This window comes from Protopterus annectens, chromosome 8.part0 (genome assembly GCF_019279795.1).
Source record: "Protopterus annectens isolate FY-2018-M chromosome 8.part0, PAN1.0, whole genome shotgun sequence".
Taxonomy (NCBI): Eukaryota; Metazoa; Chordata; order Ceratodontiformes; family Protopteridae; genus Protopterus; species Protopterus annectens.
In genome coordinates, this window is record NC_056741.1 from 1,974,513,163 (window position 1) to 1,974,537,987 (window position 24,825).

At 39.4% G+C, this 24,825-nt stretch overlaps 1 protein-coding gene across 2 annotated transcripts in view; it reads right to left on the bottom strand.

Moving 5' to 3' along the window:
- KATNB1 (katanin regulatory subunit B1) overlaps positions 1-24,825 on the bottom strand; it is a 1,167,103-nt gene that overhangs the window by 386,798 nt on the left and 755,480 nt on the right. The window lies entirely within an intron of this gene.

Sequence of the window (24,825 nt, forward strand, 5' to 3'; positions counted from 1 at the left end):
CATCCACAAGGCTGTGATGTGAAGTGGTGAAATGTGCAGCCTGACCACAGAAAAGACACAAGTCAAACCTTTATTTGCCATATGCAAGAATCGCCAACAATCACACTAAATGAAGCTGATGAAGACACTGCTGTAGAACATATTCCACTCAGCAGACGACATCACATCTTGCAAGTACAAGTCTTTCTGTCAGCCTTAGTTATTTGTGAAACTTTTGCTACAAGGCTTATGGGGATCAGGAAATTTAAAAGGAAAAGTTAGGTCTGAACCTGGAATCTGCTATTGTTGCAACTAAGGGAGGCGTCTGCAGCTTTTAGTGGGCTTGATTACTGGATGCCAAGGCACTTGATAGACTCACATTCTTTTAGGTCACCAAATGACAAGAATAAGATCTAGTCTTCCCTGAATTTTGTTAGTAGTACTTGAATCAAAGGAAAGATGGAATGGTGAACAGAAATCTTCCTTGCCTACACTCTTCTGTCTGCTGAATCAACGAGGACTGAAGAAAATGCATTTGCTTCTTTAGAGAAAAGGTTTACTCCCAAGGTGCCCCAATAACAGAAAATATAAATCAAGCATTATGGAGCCTACATCAGTAATCCTGGCATATGCTAATAAATAAATCATGAGCCACAAACAATTAAAAAGGAATACAGCTTTTTACTTGGATAAACAAAATTAAGCAGTGTATGTTGTAAAATCAAATATACAATCAGCTGCAAGCATGCACAAAAATATTAAAAAAATAAACGTGTCTAAACAGACAAATTACATACGGAAGAACTCAACTTAGCTGGACCTAACACCAGTAGCTAAAATACATTTGATTTTCTAACTGCATCTTACAGTTGCACAGTTTCACATGCAGATAAAGTCCCAACCCGAGATCCATTTCAAGAAGGTAGTTTCCTTGAGTATACTCTAGAAGCAAAACAAACTCTGTCTCTCTCTCTATCTCTGTATCTATTACATGAAGGCAGTTTCCTAGGGTATACTCTAGAAGCCAAACAAACTGTCTCTCTCTGGGGTTAGGGGTGACAGTTCTTCTGGAAAAGAGAAATCTAACAAGTATCTATTTTAATGAATGCTTTTTTTTAAGGTGAGGACATTTAAGAGGCCAGATTTCAATTTATGTTACAATATATTGTAATACAATACAACAGTATAATTTCTGTCACTGAGGTGTTAAAAAGTAATGCTCAGATTCAGTAATGCATGCAAATTTAGGTCCTGTAATCAGCATATGATTAATTGCCCAGTTTCCTGAATTTACACCAAAGTTCCTAGGTTCACGGCTTTCCAAGATGGCTGCACACTGATCAAAAGATTAACTTCAGCTCTCCCACTGTGAAAGACGACAGTGAAAGACAAGAGCCAGGAACTCTGTCAATTTTAGTAAATTCAGTTAGTGGCTAGTAAGTACACTGCTGGGATGTCAGCAAAGAAGAAATGTAGAGAACCTGAAAGAAAATCAAGGATTTTCATCCTGAAAAGGTGAAGAGAAAACAAACTAAAGAATCTTGCAGCTGTCTAGCAAAAAGCAGTTCAAACTCCAGCTTTGATACAACACATGGCTTCTCGTAATCTAGGGGAAAAAATAAGTCAAGTGTGCTCAGAGATGATTAAAATAAAACGCTAAAGGAATATATCAACTCGAATAAAAGAAAGGCTGGAAAAATGGAAGAGACTTTAAACAGATATTCACATGATCTGATAAAACTGCAAAAATCAGAGGTCAAAATGAAGAAAAAGATGGATGAGAATGAGATGGCTCAAGAAGTTTCAAGAAATGGTAGAATTAAAAGGCAACACATGGAAAACCTGAGATTTTTTACTGCATCAGAGAAATTAGAAGGAACAGACTGCAAAACGTTTATGAAGGCACAAATACCGGACTGGTCTGGAATTCCATAGCAGGATCAGCTGACTGAAAGGGCACATTGTGTGTATGCTCCAAATTGCTCCAAATGTGGCCATGAGAAAGCCAAGGACTGTACAAGTGAAGATACAATCCTACCAGCAGAAAGAGTTGATTTTGACAACCTTGTGGCAAAAGGGAGAAGTATTAAAAGTTATAGAAAGTAGAGTATTTATGGAAAATGATTATTCACTGTACATCAGGCAGATGAAAAATAAATTTATTCCGTCAATCAGGGAGTGTCAAGAGGCAGGTGTGAGATTCAAGTTGCTATATCCAGCTGTCTTCAGAATACTTTCTTCTGGAGGATCAAAGCAACTTTCTGCTGCAGGACAGGCTAAGGGGAAACACAAAAGTTTGTAAAACAAGGGGTGAGTCATCAAACAGAAGAGGACTCTGCTTCTCATTTCTCTGATGGTAAGGTTCATAGAGAGACTTTGCCAGTGAAACCTTTTCAAATGCTCTACAGGAAAATGCTTGACAGAAAACAGCACAGGCATTGACTAAAAGAATCAGGAGTACCTTACAGTTGAACCAGAGTCTGGGGTTGAGAGATAGAGATGAACAGGAAGACCAGCAACACTGAAATTAGTGAATAAATGCAAAACTATAATGCATCAATCACATTTGTGATATATGGCTTTACAAGAAAAGGTGGCTGAGAAAGATTGAATTTTTGTTGACTTTGTTAAACTTGTTGGGGGACTGACAGGCATATTCCTAACATTGTACAAAAATAAATGCACCACCAAAATTCGCCAATCTCCACAAATAGTTAAGTACAGTCCAAGCTGAAAATATGACAACCAAGGCTTTAAGAAAAGTATTAATTTATTCCATGACCCGAGGTCAGCGCTTTCATATCATCAGAGCATGGTCTGATGAAGTTTTGTACAAAAACACTTACCTTGAGTCTTGGAATAAATTAATACTTTTCTTAAAGCCTTGGTTGTCATATTTTAAGCTTGGACTACATATTCCTAAATTCATGTCAAGAATGTCTGGAAGGACACTAAAGAAAAAAGAGGGCGAAAGAGAAAAAAAATATTGTAAATAAAATAATTTTTGTTCTTAACAGCATTAATAAAACATTTTATGATGTCAATTGCATATGATATAGTGAAGCATTTTTAGTGATTGTCATATGTGACAAAGATACTGAAGTGAACAGATGCTTTTCCTCTTCTCTCTTTTTAAGTTGTAAGAAATGTAGGCATTACAATGTAAAAAGAGAAAATAGAATAGGTAAAACCATGTTTACGTCAATAGGTTGTGATCTTGAGCTGCTGGGTTGGGGATTGGGTGTAAAAGTGCACTGATTATAATACATGTAGAATTGAAATGTTTTCTTTTACTTTTGCATAGGTATATAGCTGGGTGACTCCACGGTGGTGGTGCTGCGGTAGCGTTGTCGCCTCACAGTAAGAAGCTGTCTGGTTCGATTCTCAGCTAGAGCGTCTTCTGCGTGGAGACGTGTGTGAATGGGCATACCTTCGTTGAAGGTTGTGCATCAGGGCTGGTAACTTGGCACATAAAAATCAACTACCAATCATTAGCGGACTAGAGTTCCGCTGTGGCGACCCCTAACCTGGAAAAGCCGAAAGACACAAACATATAGCTGGGTGAAAGCGCTTGGCTTAATCTAATGATGTTTTTTTTTCTGAATGCAATTAGATTTAAAAAAAAATGAGACACCACAATATAAAGAATAGTTTTCTTTAAGCAAATAAATGTCTGATGCCAGTTAAAATCTGGAGCTGATGGCAGCTCTGCATTTTGATCTTGCGTTTCCATGGAAACAAGCTGACGAAAGATGAAGGCAATAAATCAAGAGGTCTGGACAATATTTACTGAGAGAAATGTACAATTAAAAGGTACAAGCAGTTCAGTAAAAATACAGTTTGTAATTATTGGAAGTGAAAAACAGACAGCAGCTTTTCTGTTAAGGAAATACTTCAATGCATTCATTAGAACAGTGTATAATTTAGTTTTATTTAAAGATAGCCAGTGCACCTTTTATTAAGGCTAAAAGTTAATGTTTTCTGAAAACATACAAGTTGTTTTTCACATCTGGGAGGATAACAAAGATAACATAAGAACAGACACCATTAGTGTATGTAGGATTACAGGCTGTAACATGTACCTTAGTATAGATATAAACTTAATTTTATGTTCAATTTTGTCTCTGTTTATATAATTGTCAAGTCGGGTAACTGTTCCTATCAGGAGGGTTAAACTTCATTATTTGAAGATGTACATATTTTTGTGTATTTGTTTTAAGTTAATAGGTTATGGGGATGTTCTAGACTTTTTTTCTTGTTTCAGTGTTTTCACTAACACAAAAACATCTTGAAAAATGTGACATATGTTCAAACGGAGATGACAAGAAACTGTATAATAAAAAAAAAATCAACCTGCCAAACACTAGTGGGAGCATGTAACACAAAAGTTGGAACTAGACATTAAGTTGTCATATATAATAGGTGGGAATAATAACTTCTGATCATAATGGCTACATTAAACATATTATTTTGGAATGTGAAGGCCTGAAGTATTTAATAAAAAGGAAAGAATACTGAATTATAGTAGGAAATGCAGAGTGCAAACAGCAATGCTACAGGAAACATACTTGGAAAGAAAAGAGCATGAAAATTTTGATAATGAAAGAATTTCAGGAGGGATATTCAACAAGAGTATCAGGGACAAAAGAAAAGTAGAGTACTTATACTAATTGCTAGAGGAGCTCCAATAAAGCTAGAAGTGGAGAAAATAGTAATGGCAGATTTGTGGTAGTAAGGGGCTACTGGCAAGGGAGGAGGAGGGTCTACTTTGACCCATCAAATTTATGTTTCAGGGAAACTCAGTTTCGCTAGTCCGGTTTCGCGAAAGTGCATTTCTCCGGAAATGCACTTTTGTGAAACTACAGTTCACTAAGGTTTTTGTTGGAGATTGTGGTACAGTGGGGATAAGGGAATTTTCCCTTTTCCCCACTGTAGCGTGATCTCAGCGTTGGTATACATTAGTAGTGGGGGGCGGCACAGCCCCCTACATTGGGGGTGCAGGGGGGATTGCCCCCTGCCTAATTTAATGCAGTGTAGTTTTTTTTCTTTTATTCCTTCGGTGAACTGTAGTTTTGCAAAAGTACTTTTCCACAGAAATGTAGTTTCACGAAACTGGGCTAGCAAAACTGAGTTTCAATGAAATGTAAATTTAATGGGTCAAAGTAGACACGAGGAGGATTACAGTAGCATGTATTTATAGTTCACCTAAAACTGCTACTATAGAACTTAAGAGAATCTAGGGAGAAATCAGCTTTCAACAGGGAATATTACTTAAAGTTGGGGAATGGAATTTGATTTGCAACAGTGAAGATGTACCTCAAGATCTAGAAGGGAAAATATAACAAAAGAGGGTAGGTTTCTGAAATGCATGAAATTATTTTGTATGGAAGATGTGAATTCAGTACTGGGAATCTGGAGAGAATTTACACATCACTCCCCAAGGTACAATAACTAGGTTAGACTAGACAGAAATTATATTTCACAGTACCATGTGCATATCCAATTACTACTTCAGACTATGTGCCAATAACAACTAAGATAAAAATACAGGTTAATGAAGTACAAATGAGACACTGGTGCTTCTCCGTCTATCTGTTAAAAAGAGAGGAATTTAAGGAATGGGTAGTGGAAATTATTCAAGAGTTATTAGGAGAAAGAGAAATTTCTTCAGAAGTTATAGGTAGTGAGTGGTATAAAATGAAAGTGGATTTTAATAATAGGGTAGAAACAAAATAAAAAAAGAGATGTGGTTAAGAAGTAAAGAAGGGATGACAAAGTTTAAACTACTGCACAATAAGAGAGATCTCAAAGACCAAGAACAGGTTCAAATGCAGAGTGCTAAAGAGAACAAAGGACTATCTGGATAATGTGCACGAGTTTAGAAAGATTGCTGTTAAGCAACTGTTTTTGAGAACTCCACAGCACAAAAACTTTTAGCACAATGACTTAGTCAACAAAAAGAAGAAAGGGTTGTCGTTAACTTAAGGAGCCTATAACAAGAAAAATAACCAAAGAACCTGTAGAGGTATTAAGAGATATTTTGGACATTTTATGAAAAGCTGTATAAAGCAGGGGAATGCGGAAATCAAGGAAAAGCACAAATGAAAATATTTATGGAAGACTTGGGTATACAAAGGTTAGAAGAAAAGGAGGCTCAACAATTATTAGTTAAGACCTCCAAGACGGCCTGCACACTGATCAACAGCATAACTTCAGCTCTCCCAGTGTGAAAACAGAAAATGAGAAGGAAAAAAAAAAAAAAAAAAAAAAAGAGTGCCACTGAAAATGTTTTTTTTTTGGTAAAATTCAGTGACTGGCTAGTAAATACACTGCTGTGATGCCAGCGAAGAATAAATTTGGAAAACCTCACAGAAAATCAACCAGAAAAGGTGAAGAGAAAACACTGTCTAAAAAGATTCTGCAGCTGTTCAATAAAAGTTCAAGCTTCAGCTTTGGATCAAGAGATGGCTTACAGTAACGTAGAGGAAAAAAATAAATCAAATGTACTCAGTGGTGATTAAAGTAAATGAAACATTGCAGGAATATATAAATTCAAACTACAAAAGGCTGGAAAAATAGAAGAAGATTTAAGTAGCTACTCAGAAGAACTGATAAAACTGAAAAAAATTAAAGGCTGATATGAAGTAACAGCTGGCTGAATATGATGTTTCTCAAGAACAACTGTTTAAAAACAGTAGAATTAGAAAACAGACTGAGCAGAGAAAAACTGAGATTTTCTGACGTACCAGATAAAATGGAAGGAACAGACTGTATTAATTTTATGAAAGCACAAATAAGCAAATGAACTGGTATCCCACAGCATAATTTGTTAAACAAAAAGGGCACACCGAGTATATGCTCCAAACCTAGCAATGAGAAATCAGCCAAGACCTACATTAGTAAGGATGCAGTCATACCAGCAGAAAGAGTTGATCATGCAAAATTGTGAGAAAGGCAAACTCTTTCTAGAAAATTATTATTCACTGTACATCAGGCAGAAGAGAAGCAAATTTATCCTGGCAATCAGGGAATGTCAAGAGGCAGGTGTGTGATTCAGTGTTTTTCCCAGAGAATCAATGCCATTTTTTGACATAGAACAGGCTAAGGAGGAAATAAAGTTTATCCAACAAAAAGTAAGTCAGCAAGCAGAAGGGGACTCTTGTTTCTTATTCTTCTGACAGTAAGGTTCATAGAGAAACTTTTCCAGTGAAACCTTTTCCAATGTTTCTAAGGAAAATGCTTGAGACACAAAAAAAAAGACAGAGGCTGACTACAAGAATCAGTAGTACCTTGAACTTGAATCAGAGTCCTGTGCTGGGAGATGGAGATGAACAGGAGAACAAGCAACTCTGTAATCAGTGAAAAAATGGAAGACTATAAAGCATATCACTTTTATGAAATATATTATTGCAAGAAAAAATGGCTGAAAAAACACTGGACTTTTGTTGGCTTTGTTAAACTTGTGGGTGGACTTGACAGCATATATCTCACTTTACATCATTAATGTTTACAAGGACACTAAAAGGGACAAAACTAACTGTAAGTAAAACAATTTTTGTTATTAATACTTGTTTGAAAATTTTCATGATATAAACTGCATGTTATACAGTTTTATGTAGTGAGTACTCAGAAGTTTTTTAAATGTAGGCAAAGTATTTTCAAGGACCGTTGTGTGTGTTAACAATATTAAAGTAAACTAATACTTTTTTAGTTGTAAAAATGTAGTTTTTACAGTATAACAAAAAAAGACTGGACAAAAGTAAGTTTAATCATTATATGTTGTGGTATTGGACTTCTGGGGTGGGGTGTAAAAGCATACTGATTACATTATATGCGGAATTAGGGTGTTTTCTCTCTCTATTTTACAAGGGTGAATGTCTAAAGTACTACCTTTGGTTTAAGCTGTAAATATGTGTTTTTGTAAGCATGTAGGCTTTAGAAATAAGCTAAAATGATGACAGCCTTAAAAATGTTAAGCTTCTTACAAGTGGACAGATTTTAGCTCATTTTTTTCCACGGGCAAATGTTCAGTGGAGTTGAGATGTCTGCAGCTGACAGCAGCTGTGAATTTTTCTCTGAGTGAAAGTTACAAAGACTCATTGCTGAGTATATTTCCATGGAGACAAGTTGTTTGCAGGTGCAAGCAGTTAATCTTGAAAATTTTTTACTGAGGAAAATGCAAAATTTAAAGGTACAATGGCAAATAGCTCAATGAAAAATTAAGTTTGAAATTATGTGAAGTGAAAAAGATGTAACTACTTCCTTACTTAGTCTTAATACTTTAATGCAGTTAATAGAACAGTGTTTGGTTTAGTTTTACATAAAGATAGCCAATGCATGTTTTCTTAGGGATAAAAGTTAATGTTTTTTGAAAGCATACAAGCTGTTTTTCATATCTGGGAGGGGAAGAGGGATAAGAAAAGAACAGACAGCAACTAGCAAGTGGAAGCACATGCTGTAGCATGGGCACCCTTAATTTTAGCTTAGATAAGACCTGTAAGGTGCAGCCATCAATTTGGGAGTGATGTATAATCAGTCTTCAGGAAAGACTAGGAACAGATAGTATTCCTGTGGAAGTTTGGAAATTAGGCAAGAAGATAAAGATCTGGAACATTTTGTTTAAGAGTATTGTAAAAGTAGAGGAAGGACCAACATCTTGGAAGAAAGCTGTGGTGGCTGTGTTGCCTAAAGATGACAACAACTCTTCAGACCCAACTTCATAGAGACCCATTTCAAATTTAAACTACAATTATAAAGTGTTTGTGTCTATACTAGCTAAAAGAATGGCAGAGGTGTTGGCAAAACTGCTAGATCACTGTGGTGTTTGTGGAGGAGAGGCAAACATTTGACAACATTAATAGAACAATGATGCTCCAGAGGGAAGCAGAATATAAGAAAATACCTCTGTTGTTCGTGAGTCTTGATGCAGATAAAGAATTTGACAAAGTATGCTGGAATTTTATGAGAAGAAAACTGGAAGCATTTGCATTCCCTGATACAAGAATAAGGTTAATTAGAAGGATATATGAAGAATCAGAGGGAAGAAGCAAAGTGGGAGGGTTAATCTCAGAGAAGCTGTGTTTGAACAGAGGAACTAGGCTAGGATGCCCTCTTTCCACTTTATTTGCTTTATATTTTGACACATTGGCAAAGAAAATATGGGACTCTGAAATACAAGGATATAATTGGTATGGTAATCAAGAAAATATGGCTTTATTTGCAGATGATATGTTGTACCTGATAAATCCATAAAAGGACATCTCATTATTGGGTAACATTTTGAGACAGTTACAAGTCTTTTTGAGACATCAAATTAATGAAGATAAAACAAAGGCTATTGCCATAAATTATGAACCCATACACAAATTAGTTCAGCAATACCCATATTTATGAGGACATAAAATTAAGTATTTAGGAGTATGGATTAAAAAAAGCTGCTGTTGTGGCAGTTAAGGATATGTGGGAAGTGACTAAACAAAAGATACAAACACTGAGAAACTGGAAACTCTTACTTATGGATATGGAAAGTAAGATACAAGCAGTGAAAATGTTTTTAGTCCCTTTAGTCTTATGTATGGGGTCAGGCATACTTTTATCAGCCCAAAGAGGAGTTTTGGAAATAATTAATAAAGAATTGAAGGAATTTATTTGGGAGGGAAAGAGCACAAGAGCTAAGTAGGATAGGTTGATCCTTCCGATAGAACAACGTGGTTTAGGTTTACCTGATTTAAAGGGATATTTTAAAGCTACACAGTTAAGACTCGTATGTATAACACAATCAGAATATTGTAATTCAGAGTGAAAAAGGATGATGATGAAACAAAGGGGAAGTTTAAGAGAGTGGGATGTAGATTCTTAAGGAGAATAATAACCATACAGATTATTATATTCATAACGTAGCAGAAAATATTCTAAAACTAAGCCAATATGAGAATGGAGAAAAGGAGATTTTGCCAAAAGGAATGACTGAAAGTAGAATACAGAAAATAGGAAAGAGGGGGGTGGAATTTACTGGAAAACCTGGACAAAGGAAGCAAGATATTGGCAGCAAATAACTCAAGTAGGAAAGGTAATGGATGATATTTGGATTGCAAGCTAGGGACTGCTTCCCTACCAGGGCTTGATCTCAGAGTACAGGCAAAGAAAAAGGGATAGGGGGATTTTAAGGGAAAGACCTTGTCTGGTAGAGTTTTTAGATGACTCTAGAACAGGATCAGAGCTAAAAAGGGATCATTATTAGGGTATATACGATATTGCATGATAACTAAAAGAATCAATTAGAGGAGATTAAAAAAGATTGGGAAGAGAGACTGGAAAAGCAATTTACAAGATAACAATGGGAAGACATATGTATGGCTCCCAAGTATGCAACCAAGTCCAGAACACTTATGATCTTTGCTTAGAAGTATTTGCATAATTATCTTTATACCCCAAAGCACAATTCAAAGAATTTTTCCTCAGGCAGATTGCTAATTTTGGAGAAGTGATGGAGAAAAAAGAGGTAACTAGGAACACATGTTTTGGGAGTGTAATGAGTTGGCAGATTTTAAAAATTCCCTACAGAGTACTTTATAAGTAATATTGGGTGAGCAAATGTTTTTAAGTAAGGAAATTATTATTTTGAGTTGGGATACTGGAAGTGAATTGTGTAGACATAGTGAGACTTAAGTTTAACTCTGTTAGCAATTACAACAAAATGGAAATCAAAGTTTACACCAACTGTATTTGAGGTACTGAATATTATAAAAGAGATAAAACGAACTGGAAGAGGAATCTTTAGAAAAGGAAAGGAGCAAATTACATAGAAATAAATGGAAACTGTGGGAACAATACAAACATAGTAATGTTCAGGAGGAGGGGAGTGAGGCTTAAGAGAAGGTAGGAATTCAGCAATTTTCTGTAATGATGGACTGATGATAGTAGCAAAGAAAATATATGCGATGTATATTGTATTTAAATGGAAAACATGTTAAAATGATTTTTCTTTTCTGTCAATATATGTTTGCCTATGTATTAAGTGATAATTTAATAAAGGTGTTTAAAAATGATTGACTGTGGAGGAGTCAATAACTGTGACTAATTTATAGTCCTCAGCAAAAATGGTTAGCCATATATATTTGAAATGTGTGTTCAAATAACAGAAGTTGATTTTGTGCAAGAAAGTATCCAGGACAGAGCTCTGAGAGACACTAACAGCAGTGTCATTTATAAGACAAGGTAGCACCAATTATTACTGCATGCATTCAATCCAAGAGATAATATGCAACGCAATAGGTGATGCCGCCTAGTGAAGAGCAGCAAAGACTTTAGCAAGATGTAGACAGGCAGTGTGGACAGAACAATCTTTGTCAATAGCATCTGTTACATTTTCAAAGAAATAAGCCAGATTAAGGGAAAAGGGTCTGCCTTTCATAAAGCTGAAATGAGGGTTGAGGGATGTAGATTTTTCAATGTTTATCCTGCTAATCAAGACATGTTCTATGATTTTACAAATTAAACTTGGATAGTCTAAAAGGACAATGGGTGCTAGGGTCTGCTGTACAGTCACCTTAATGGAGTTTCGGCATTACAGCTGTTATCTAAAGATCAGGTACATACCTGTGGAAATTTTTAGAGAGATTTAGCAATGCTGTACTTTATACTAAATGTGACAGCTTAGTCTATTGTCTGGGACCATGGAGCTACTGTTTTTGGCTCTGGACAGAACTTTTAGGATGTGGTCCTTACTACTTTTGAGCGAAAGGGGAGTTTACTAATTCAAGGAAGGGAAAACAGGGTGAACAGAAGAGTTAAAACTAGAACTGAGATCATCAACTAGGATGCTGGCTATGATGTCAGGATAAGAATAGAAAGTGCCATTCGAATGGTGCTCAATGCACTGTTGGGCATTACTTTTTACATTGCTAATATAGTTCAAAAATGCCTTCTGGTTATCATTAGCATAATGCAGCTACTTTCAATTAATATTCGTATTATACTTTAATTTTCCTAATGGCTTGATTGAATTCTTCGCTGGTCTAAGAGAATTCTAATGCTGGGAGGAGGGGAACAATTTATATGATTTTTTTTTTCTTGCTTACAGTTGGTTTATTTGAATTTCCAATTGTATTTAGCTGAATAAGGAGAGAGTTCTCTATAACTTGGTTTAGATAGATGAAAGTCAGAGGTACATGGGGCAGCCTTAGGAAGGGCACTGCTAATTTCCTTCAGGGCCTGAAAAAGGAGTACTAGACTGTATTCAGTGATTACTGCAAAACCAAAGAAAAAACAAACCACAGGTCTGCAGAAACTCTGACTGTAAGCTCCTAGATCAACCAAATGTATTTCAAAAGAAAAGAAAATACTCCAAAAACATTTTAGAATGAGCACTAAGTTCAGATAAGTTCATCAATAATTAAAATCTGCTTATATAACCTGGTCTTGTCATATGACCTCAAACCTCCTGACCTCACACAACAGATTTATAGTGACAACACCTTAGTTACATGCAAAAGCAATATTCAGTGAAAACGTACTTAAAAGCATTTTTAAAAAACTTTTTTTGTGTGTAAAACCATCTTACATTCACTCTCTCTGCAGACCTGTGTTTTTTTTTCTTTGTTTTGGCTTGATTTGTAATCTCTGAGTACAGTAGAGCTATTAAGTAGGATGATTCTAGTCCTGAGTGAGGCCAGATTTGATCAAGGGTGGAATAACATTAGAACAGGTGCAGGCAGAGGCAACATTTGTAAGGCCAAGATCATCTCTGGTAGGAACATTTGATTATTTCATATGGGGAGTTGTGGGCAGCACTGTGGTGCAGCAGTTAATGTTGTTGCCTCACAGCAAGAGGTTCTCTGGTTCCATTCTTGGCTGGGGTGCCTCATATGCAGAGTCTGCATGTCCTTCCTGTGTTTGTGTAGGTTTCCTCCAGGTACTCCAGTTTCCCCCCACATTCAAACGACACACATCTACTACAGCATTTCTCCCCAGGCCTCCACTGAAAACAGGCTCTGAACTAGTCACACTTTTCTGGTCAAAAAATGTTTAAAAAAAAATCAAGGAAAAACTGGACACATTACTCACTTATTTTTGAAGTTCCAGTTAATGAAGGAGTAGTTAACATCATGCAGAATTGGCATATTAACAGACACAAAACTCAACTTATTGTGGCAGTTGTCATGGTCATAAGAAAATATGGAGGAGAATTTGCACTTGGCAATAATGTAGTACCTAGTTTTATTTAGTATGACTAAACTTTGCAGGAAGGATTCTGTCTGAGGTGAAGGGGGTACAGATAAATATGGACATTCTTTCTCCATTCCCACATCATCTGAGTGAGTGACAGGTGCAATACCTTCACATGGACAGTGTATCAGCAGATTGAAACCAAGTTTCAGTTCTTACACATATATGCACATCTTTTATGAGTGTTGGGAAGGACTCCAGCTCAGGTAAATTTTTGTTCAAGCTAGTACTGAGCTGAGCCAACTTACTGAAAACCAGATTGCAATTTGCTAGGTTGGAATATCCAGGAAATTGACGTTCCCTAAAAAGGCACAATGGGAATAAAAGAAAAGATTTAGCCAATATGTGCAAGCACTGTGGAGAGACATGGATGCAGGCCATCTCTGGTGAAACAGGCAGGCTTGTCAACTATAATCTCCCATACTGACATATACAAATTCCCCCTGGAATAATTCCAGTCAGTTTGCGAACTGTTGACATCAAACATTTGGTTTTGAAACTGTGGCATCATTCTTGATAATGGTAATATGCTGCTCAAGACAAGTGCCTCCTGCCACAGAAACACACATGGAGAGCTCATTTGTGTCGCTATGCATCTCCTTCAGTGTGGAGTTCCAAATGTTAATCAAGGAGGGTAACTATGAAATCATACTGGTATTTTGGGTGGACCTCCACATTGACTCTGGTCATATCACAAATTTTGTTGCCAGACAGACAGCAAGCCATGACTCGATGTTTGCACAGCTGGGTAAGTGGAACATTACTGAGTAGTATACGGCCATTTGTGGTCACAACACTTGCAGAAGTTATGGGTGTTAGCTTAGAGTCAGAGTGACTCCTATTAGTTGCATGTTAATGTCCATGGGAAGGGAGTATTTGTGGGTATGATACTACGTGGCTGAGGTTTTAGAGTAGCTTCTTACTATATAATGTTCCTGCCATTAAGTGTTTCAACCCAAATAGGCGTTATGACCAAGATGCTAGTTACACTGCAAGAAATAGACTACCTTGTTTCATCCACACACAATTTATGGTTTTATTTTTTTGTTTTTACATCAAATAATTAAAATATTAATATGTAATAAAGCAGTAGGTAAATGTACTAGTACAAAAGGCCTACAAAGTCTTCCTTATGCACAGTTAAGATAAAAAATGTTACTAATCAAGAAGGAAAAACTGCAAGGGTACCAAAGTCATTCTTTCTAAACTAGAGATGATGTTATTACAGATTAAGATAGCAGTTGATCTGCTTTAAATATCCAGTCACATTTTATATAATATATACCTCATTGTGTGCACAATAAATAGGATTAGTATACACTACACAAAAATCAAAAACTGCTATGCATAAGAGTTTACTACTCTGAATGCTATTACTCAACAAAAGCCTTCGCAGGCCTTCCATTTTTATAAGCTTTTTTCATTTAAAGGAAAAGTTTTTTAATGGCTGTCTTTAGAGGGTCCCCCCAAAGTACTATTAATAACAAGATTACTATTTTTTTACAGTAATGTCTTGCCATCAACAACAAACTTACTTCCTAAAGAAGTATTTTGCAACTCACCAAAAGGAGGAAACAGGGAAAGAGTAACCTCTCCTCCAAGACCTACTGTCGTATTAAACACCGTATGCAATGTACTGCCTTTGTGAAGGGTCAATGTAACAAGTAAATTATAGCATTCGTGTACACTCTCAAGCAGTAAAAATGTTACAGTGGAAGGTGGACATTAAGGTAATTTTAAAAGAAAGCAGCAATGCATGTCTTACAAAACAAAGTAATGGTCTATAAATTCATGTCTATTTTTGGGTGTTTATCACAATACAGAACTAATTATGAAACAGTATGCCTTTGCTTATCTGGAAGACATTGCCATCCACAGTCAGTCATGAGCAAAACATGTTCAATCATGACAGGGAGTTGCTGAGTTGTCTTCAAAGAGCAGGGCTCACTCTTAAAGCTAACAAATATGAGGTGGGTATAGATGAGACACCTTATTTGAGTCTGAGTGGACAGACGAAAGGTTGATGCTGCACAGACATGGCCAACTCCCTCTATCAAGAAAGAGACAAGGGAATTCTTAGAGACACTGGAGTAGTATAGGAAGATTGTTCCCCAGTATAGTATAAAAGCTGCAGGAAAAATAGACCAGATAAGGTTGTCTGAACTCTAGGCTGTGAACAGGCATTTGAAAATCTAAAGGAAGTTTAGCATTGACCCCTGTTCTGCTCAGTCATGATTTTAGACAAGAATTTATTGTAAAGGTAAACACTTACAAATATTGGGAGGGGTTGTATTTTCCTAGGTTTTCGAAGAGATAGAAAAACATCCCTTTGTGTGTTTCAGCCAGACTTTTACCCATGATGGAATCTTATACAGCCTAAAGAAGTATGTGAGAATATTACGGGCAGTGGGAAAGTTACAAACCTGCCTGTATGGTAAAAAGTTCACTATGGTTAGAGAGAAAAGCCACTAAAACAGCTACACAGAGCAAGTGTGCAGAACGGAAGGCTTCTTAGGTGAAGTTTAGCCTTAAAATCCTACAATATTCAGCATAGAAGCAGTATTTCTATTTTTAATCTGAATGGTCCGTCTTGGAAAGTAATGGTGTAATATACCAAAAAGACTGTACCCTCATCTCAAGCTTCCTTTCTTGAGGGATGCTTCTGGAAGACTTGCTTGAAGTTCTTGAGGTGTGGGATGAGGCCAATTTAAAAAAAAATGATAAATAGATGTGGCATATTTGTTTCTCTTATTATAGACGAGTAATACTGCTGATCTGCAAAATGTGTACAATCTTGTGACCTTTTCTCTGCAAATGTGAGAAAGGAGATGAAAAATAATACGTAAAACTAGAAACTGAAATGCAAAATGTAATGCCATGATTCAGGAAACTAGCAAGTCATAAAATGCAAGTAAAGTGTACTTCAAAAGAAGCAGCTCTCCAGAACTATAACAGGAAGAAGACATGCATATGCAAATATGTTGAGCAATGCATGCTAAATATTACTCTATCTTTTTTTTTCTACAGAATGGTGAAAAGGCTGGTGAAATGTAACTTTTTTCCTGAGAAACTTTTCTATTACAATTAGAAAAACTGGTTTATTTACTTTTTAGTGGCAACTTTATGTAAGCTGGTGTAATGCAGTTACACCTGTTTCTGTTAAAAACTAGTGATGTAATTCCTTTGCGTTCTTACAATACATGAGGGAATGAAATGTATAAGTATTTTGGACTGAAAACATGAATCTCGCTTGGGAGACTTTGGTATATACAAGTAAGTGCTGTGGACATCTGCATCAGCTTCTGTATTTATATTAACTTTTTTCTAACAGAGTAACTAGATTCTGTGTTTCCTTAAGAGAGAACTAGGATATTTAGTCATCTGTAAATCACGTTCTTTTTCTTTACATATTTTATGTAACTCTTCTGATATGTTCTGTGCACTTTCTCATTCCTCCTTATGTTTAATCTGTATCTACACTGTTTGCTTTATTGTCTAAGAAAGGTGATTTATTAATTTCAAGATAGTGTGACAAGTATTTATTATTTATTGTTCTACTGTTAATTATTATTGGAAAACAGGGGTCTTGAACAGCAGTTTGATTAAGCTAAGAAATGTACTTTCTGAAGTACCTAGACTACTTGAGCCTTCTACAGTGAAATATTATACTAGGTTAAACAGAGTTGTCTGCTAGCTTGTGTGCCTGGCTCTCTAGCCTTGTCTAGAGTGGCAGCAGTACTACATTGCCATGAAGAAATCTGAGAGGACCTGGAGAATTCTACCAGCCCTTTTTGGGAATTTTTGTGTGCGCGCCTGATTGCATAAGTCTGTCAGATAGAGAATAGCAGTCACTATAGATAAAGAGCACTAGAAGACACTGGCTCACAAAGAGTGCTGAAAAGGGTGCTTGGGGGTGCTAGAATAGCAAATCAGCTTTACAAGTGGTCTGTGTGCAGTCTAGTATGGGTGTGGATGATTGAAGCACATACTCAAGAAAACAGTACATATTCTCTTTATACTCTTGGGCTAGGTTGCATTTTGTGAATTGATTACGAAATCAGACTTCTGTGCACTTTCTTTTACTTTAACCAGCTGGATACCAGTGGTGGGACTTGACAGCATCCCTCTGGTACCAGCTTGGTCCATCCTTTACAACTGGTTTTCAGTATAGGATTCAAACTCTGCCAATGCCATTCTGATGTGACAATCCCTGCTGACATATTCCAATAAAGTATCCACTCACTTATAACTGAAAACTACAATGTCTCCATCTTCTGAAGGAAAAAACAAGCCTTGCCATGTATCTGGTGAAAGCTTTCTGCAAAGATCCTTAAACATGTACTGAACATTTACTAAGTGAATCTAAAAATAGCTGATAACACAGAGAGCAATACAGATGCAGAAAGAGACACCAAGATGATAACAGCAAGCCAGAAAATAGATTAAGGAAGCTAAACACAAATACTCTCAACCTGAACACCAGAAACTTGCATAAAAAGAAGTTATGTACCTACCATAACGTTCCATGTTAGTTGTCTCCTCTCGCCTTCTTTCTTGCTGGTTGGGTTCGGAGCCAATCCTTGGTTCCGACTCGGCCATCCCCTAAAGCTCGAGTGCTGTTTACTGGCTCGAGGCCTCCCCATATCCCATGATGCCTGGCGCTAGATAGTCAGATCTCGTTTGGTAAGACTAACAGCAGACAAAATAATGAAGGAATCCTATCCCATCATACATAAACCCTACTATAGAGACTACCAGGTAGAGTGGAATAGCCAGAGAAGGCTCAGCCAGTGCGAATCCATAGAGAACTCTTCTCGGTCTACTAGGATAGGGGGGTGGAGGGTGGAATGCAAGAAAGAAGGTGAGAGGAGTCAACTAACATGGAATGTTATGGAAAGTACATAACCTCTTTATGTTAAGTTGTCTATCTCGCCTTCATTCTTGCTGGTTGGGACAGCGTCCCGAGCACCTAATATCCTGGGTGGCTCAATGGAACAAACTCTTCAGAACAGTGGAACCAAAATCAGCTCTGCTCCTGGAAACCACATCCAACTTATAATGCGAGATGAAAGTATGAGGGCTGGCCCACGTGGCCGCTGCACAAACAGATTCCATATGCAACCTAGCCTGAAAAGCCACAGAAGCAGCTAATGCTCTGGTGGAGTGACCTTTTGGTTTAACAGGCAATTGTTTATTCCTTAGCTGATAGATAAAAGTGATGATAGAAGTCAACCACCTGGATAAGGTTACTTTTGATACTGGAAGACCTTTTTTGCCCTCTGCATAAGAAAGGAAAAGCTGGTCCAATTTTCTGAAGTCCTTAGTCCTATGCAAATAAAAGCGCAGTTGCCTGTGAACATCTAACTGATGCAACTTATATTCCGCCCTGTTGGAATGGTTGGGGAAAAAACACAGGAAGGTCAATGGACTGATTCAAGTTAATCTCAGAAGAGACCTTAGGAAGGAAGGAAGGAAGGATTAGTCCTGAGAGCAACCCTGTCATTGTGGAACACTAGGTACGGGGAACGGATACAAAGAGTCTGAAGCTCCAAAACTCTTCTGGCTGAAGTAATTGCTACCAGAAAAAGTGTCTTCCAAGATAAAAACTTCAAGGAACAAGAAGCTGCAGGTTCAAAGGGGGGCAAAATTAGAGAAGCTAGAATCAAATTCAGATCCCACGGGGGTGGAGGATCTCTCACTGCGGGCTTGAGCAGAGTGGTCCCTTTGAGGAAGGCCTTACAAAGCTTATGAGACATTATATTACTTTCTGACAGGCCAATGTGAAAATTTGAAATTGCAGCTAACTGCACCCTAATTGTAGCAGATGCGGACCCAGTATGAAAGAGCTCTGCAAGAAATTCCAAGATGTGGTGTACAGGGGCTGAAAAGGGGTCTATACTTAACCCTTGCCCAGAAAGAAAAACGTTTCCACTTACTAGCGTAAGTTTTTCTAATGGTAGACTTGTGCGATGATAAAATGATTTCACGCCCCGAATGGGAGATATCAGGAAGCCTGGCTAGGGTTGGAAGTGGAGCAACCAAGCCATGAGCTTGAGCGACTGTAGGGAATGATGCAGCCCACCCGATTGATGGATCAGAAGGTCTGGAACTGGGTCCAGATTCCAAGGCTGCTCGAGAAGATGATGATGCAGGAACGGGAACCATATCTGTCAAGGCCAGTAAGGAGCAATGAGGATAATTTTGCAACCCAATATGGCAGCTTTCTGTATCAGCTTGGGAATTAGAGGAAAAGGAGGGAATGCATACAGAAGTCCCTGAGGCCAATCGTGGACTAGAGCGTCTCTGGGGGAATGTCCTGGAAGTGGAAGGAGAGAAAAGAAGTTGCTGCACTTGCTGTTGAAGGGGGTGGCAAAGAGGTCGCAGCAAGGTTGTCCCCATTTGCGGAAGATTTGGTCCGCCACTACCTGATTCAGAGACTACTCGTGAGGCATGAGAATAGCTCTGCTCAGCCTTGTCTGCTATGACATTGGATCTCCCAGGGATATGCGTTGCGGTCAGAAACCGTTGGGAAGAGATTGCCAGAGTCTGAGTGCTACTTGACATAGGTGGTAGGACCTGGTTCCGCCCTGCTTGTTGATGTACCACACGACTGACATATTGTCCATTTGAATTGCAATGGTCCTGGTAGGAAGAGAGTCCTGAAGAGCTTGCAACGCTAAAAGCACACCCTCATCTCCAAGACGTTTATGTGCAAATGGTACTCTTGAGGTTGCCAGGTGCCCTGGACTGTTCTGCCCTGATAATGCCCCCCCCCACCCGATCAGGGAGGCGTCCATGGTCACCGTAGCAAGTGGAGGGGGAAGTACAAATGGTCTGCCCAGGGTCACTGATGAGGAGACCATCCACCATGCAAGGTGCTTTTTGCATGCTTCTGTGATAATAATCATGTGAGACATGGGAAGCTGCTGGAGGATCTTCATGTGAAAACGAGCCAGAGGGACAAGTATGATTGCTGCTGCCATGAGACCCAGGGTTTGGAGGACGAACCTGGTTTGAATTCTCTTGCATCCTAACAAGACCTGGACATGCCGGTGAATGAGTAACACCCTGTCTGGTAGAAGGCTGGCTGACATCTTTTGTATTTAAGTTTGCGCCTATAAAGGTGATAGACTGACAGGGCGACAAAGCAGATTTTTCGAAATTTATAGTGATACCTAGTCTGGAGCATGTCTGGATAGTGTAATCTCTAGCTCAAAGAAGGTGATGCCTGGTGGTAGCAGTAAGGAGCCAGTCATCTAGATATGGAAACACCTGGAATCCTTGCCATCTCAGGTGAGCGGTAACCACTGCCATACATTTGGTGAACACCCTGGGGGCTGTGGTGAGACCAAAGGGCAGAGCTCTGAACTGATAATGGCTGGCTCCCAGCCAGAAGCACAGGAATCTTCTGGAGCATCTGTCCATTTTGATGTGGTAGTATGCATCCTGAAGATCTATGGAGCACATTCAATTGTCCTGACCCAGAAAGGGTAAAATGGACTGTAGTGTGACCATCCGAAACTTCGTTCTTTGTACGGACCTGTTTAGTCTGCTGAAATCCAAAATGGGTCTCCAGTCCCCTGTCTTTTTTGGTACCAAAAAGAACCTTGAGTAAATTCCAGATCCTTGCTGGTCTGCTGGGACTTGCTGGATGGCCATTTTTCTTAGCAGTTTTGAAACTTCCTGAACTGCTTGATCCCTTTGATTGGGTGGAACATCTGGAAGGGACTTGTTTGACAAGAAGGGAGCATGAACAAAGGGAATTCTGTAGCCTCCGGATATAACAGACTGTACCCATTTGCCTTGTGTTATGTCTTGCCAGGCTCTTGGGTACAGCGATAATCTTCCCTCAACTGCCTCCAGAGGTGGGCAGCCGTGCAACCCTTCAGGGATGCTGGAAGGGCTTGTCAGAGAAAGATTCTCTGCTGCCCTGGTTTTGCGGACCCCCTCTGCCATGAGGGCGGCGCCTGTTATTGTTCCCTCCTTTGCCCCTGGAGGGAAACTCATCACATGTGTCCGGCAAGGCTCCCTGGGATTTCTGGAACTACATCTTTCCACTCTTCTGACCCTTGGGATATGGTCTGGAAGGAGTGGAAAAATGGACTCCTACAGCAGACAGAGTCTTGCCTTCCTGCTCACACCTGGTAAGGGTGTCATTCACCTGTGATCCAAAGAGAGAGGAACCATCAAAGGGGGTGTTGGTGAAAGACGCTCTGAAAGGTTCCGCAAAGTTACAAAGCCGCATCCAAGCGTGTCTTCTTAGGGTGACGCCTGTGCCTGCGACTCTACTCACACCACCAGCTGCATAAGAAATGAGCCTCATGGAGGAGTTCACTGAATTAAGAGTCGCCAGCTGGGAGGCAACCTTGGCCTGGACCCCTTCAGCTGATGGATCTTGGAGGGTATTTCCAAGCTATTTGAGGAGATCCCTCTGGCACAAATAATTCAAAGATTTCATGGAGAAAGTCGCTGAAGAGAACATCCGCTTCCCATATCTGTCCATCGTCCTAGACTCCTTGTTAGGGGGATGGACAGATGAAGACGTTTCAGCCAACTCCTTCTTTGTGGCCGCCGCTATCACCACTGCATCAACGAGAACACCTTTGGTCAAAAACAGTTTGTCTTGTGGTGCAGTAATGAATTTTGCAGGTCTTCTAGGGGTCGGTTCCACTGTGTCTGGAACTGATCATGCCTTCCGAGCCATTACAGACATTAGTGGGTCGAAAGGCGGAGACACCCAGGAGGTGGAGGGTTGGGATCCAAATGCATCCAGGAATACAGACTCATCCTTGGAAGGGCTAAGGGTAGACCAAGTCCCCCTCTGCCTAAGCATCTCAAGGATGTCTGAGAATGAGACATCTTCAGAGGGGGACCTCGGGGACCCTTCCAATTCCTCCAAGTCAGTATCTGATGCGACAGACTCAGGAGAGTCAACATGCTTCCTCTTGCATTTCCTCTTACGAGGTGGCTCCTCTGAATGATCAGGGGAAGCCTCGGAAGAGGAAGATACACCCAATGGGGTGCCCTGGCACGTTGGTTCCCCGTGCTTGGGGTCTGGAGGAGGGGCAGAGGCAGGTGCAGGCACCATAGGGAGAGGAGCCGAAGGGGAAGATTGTGGAGCTGACTCAGGGGGCCAGGACGCTCCTCATGACCTCAAAGGCATCCTTGCTTGGATGCTGAGAAGGCTCCAGTTCTGAAGATATCAGAATCCCTCTCTGCACCGAGAGGGACAGCTCCGAAGCCAATGTAGAAGCTGAGCTCAACTGCACCGAAGCTCCGAGGGGGAGAACGGGGTCGGACAAGGGTCCGATGCTACTCGCCCCCTCAAGAGTCTCAGTGCCCAGATCCCTCCAAGGACGGTACCAAAGAAGTGATCGGAGCCGACGATGGAACCGAAGGAGAAGGAATCGGTGCCGAAGGTTCCATGATTCGAACCCCAACGAACTCCGGCTCCGAACTCAAAGGAGGAGTCAGAGGAGGAATGACTGCAGACAAGGATGGAGCCGAACCCTGTTGAGGGGGGCTGGTCAACATTTTTACTAGGTCCTGCGATTTTAACAGCCTGCTGACCACTCTCTCCAAGTCGTGATCAGATAATCTTGATGACCGAGAAAAGTGGGAGGACCGATGACTATGCTCAGATTGGAGCAGAGGAGACCTTGGAGTCGACTTCCAGATGGCTCCGAAGTATGCGTCGGAACCGACTGAAAGACAGGAGCATCGATTCCAGCCGGAACCGAGGCAGAAGTGGTAGCTTCACCTAACAACGACTCCGAGCTGGGAGCCGAAGGTTTAGGTGGCTTGATGGACTTCACGGGCTGAGTCTTTGCCGGTGACTCCTCGGGTTTAAGTAAACCCCGTAGGATCAATTTATTCCTACACTCCTGCAGGACTCTTGGACTGAAAGCATGGCAGACCGAACAAGAGTCCTGCAGGTGCACGACGCCCAGACAACAGACACAAGAAGTGTGACCATCTGTCAGAGACATCTTCTGACAGCATGAATCACACTTCTTGAATCCGGGCACCTTGGTATCCTTAGACATAACTAAAGCAAGGAATACCAAAACAATACGCAAAAAAACTAAACAATTTGGGCATGAAAAAAACTGTCAGACACACGCACGCAAAGACCACACCCAAAGAACAGTCACAAAGCCTAGCAAACAACAATTAGACTACTAAGACATCTATCTATATATATATATATATATATATATATATATATATATATCTATATATATATATATATATATATATATTTTTTTTTTTTTTAAAGGAAGAAGATTAGCCTCTAACTGAAACGGCTAATACAGAGAGAAGGGGGGGGGGGGGACTCTCTAACTTAAACGAGCTTTCTGAAGGGATGGGGAATACAGGTAAAGAGAAAATATATACTACACAAAGACTATCCCTAAGAGACAGATACTAAAAATTACAACTTACACTAAAAAACTACTAGTTTTTCTTATCAAAGACAGAGAGAAGAATAATCAAAAATATACGACCTGAGCCAGTAAGACAACCTCGCAGCAGAAGCGGCAAACAAGATCTGGGTATCTAGCACCAGGCATCATGGGATATGGGGAGGCCTCAAGCCAGTAAACAGCTCTCGAGCTTTAGAAGATGGCCGAATCGGAGCCGAGGATTAGCTCCGAACCCAACCAGCAAGAATGAAGGCGAGATAGACAACTTAACATTAAACTTTCACAATTATAAACTTGATGTGTTGGCAGAAATGATGGCAGCACGTGCAGTCTCTTGTTATAACAAGGCTTATTATGACTAATTATAGATGCTTTATGGCATTTTGTTCTCATTTACTCTTGGGGATATGACAATATAAATTGGGCTGGTTTTATTTATTAATTTATGTATTTGCATTTGTTTACTGGGATGGTCCAGCTGGACCAGAAGTGCCCATTTTCAGTGGAGTCTCGGGGAGAAAAGCTCCACATATAAGACATTTCACAGACAATACACAATTTACATTAATAAAGACATTTAGCACATATTATTGGCAGCTTATACGATTGGTGAAATAAGACAGTACATAAGTAATCATCCTCAAATCAAAGATATTATACAAGCAATACAGACTATATACATGAGAGCATTCCATATGAGTAGTTTTCACCTAGCAAAATTTATATAGGACACTTCATGTAGTGGGAGCAAAGCAGATATAGGAATTAATCGGAGACTAGGTACTTAAACTTTTCACATGTTTAGGAGGTGTAATAGCTGAGTGATAGGCTATAGGAGTCCTGTATGACTCAGCAAAGTTGGTGGATATTGTTGCAAGTGGTGGTATGATATTAAGGTAGGCTGCAAGAGTACCTGAATGTCTCACCTGGTTCAGCGGTAGTTCTACAAGGGTTAGGAAGAGAAGAAAGTAGACTTGAGAAATCAATGGTAGGACAATGAGGGTTAGCAGAAGAGGGAAGTGGACAGGATGGAGAGTCAGAGTAAGTAAAAAGACAGGTGGATGTGAAAGGAAGATGCCAGAGTAGTAGAGTGGGGGGTGAGAATAGTTGTGATGGTTGAAGTTAGGTTATACGAGATGTGGTGTTAGCACATGTGCACAGCCAAGATGAGGAGAGGTGTTGTTTCAGAGAT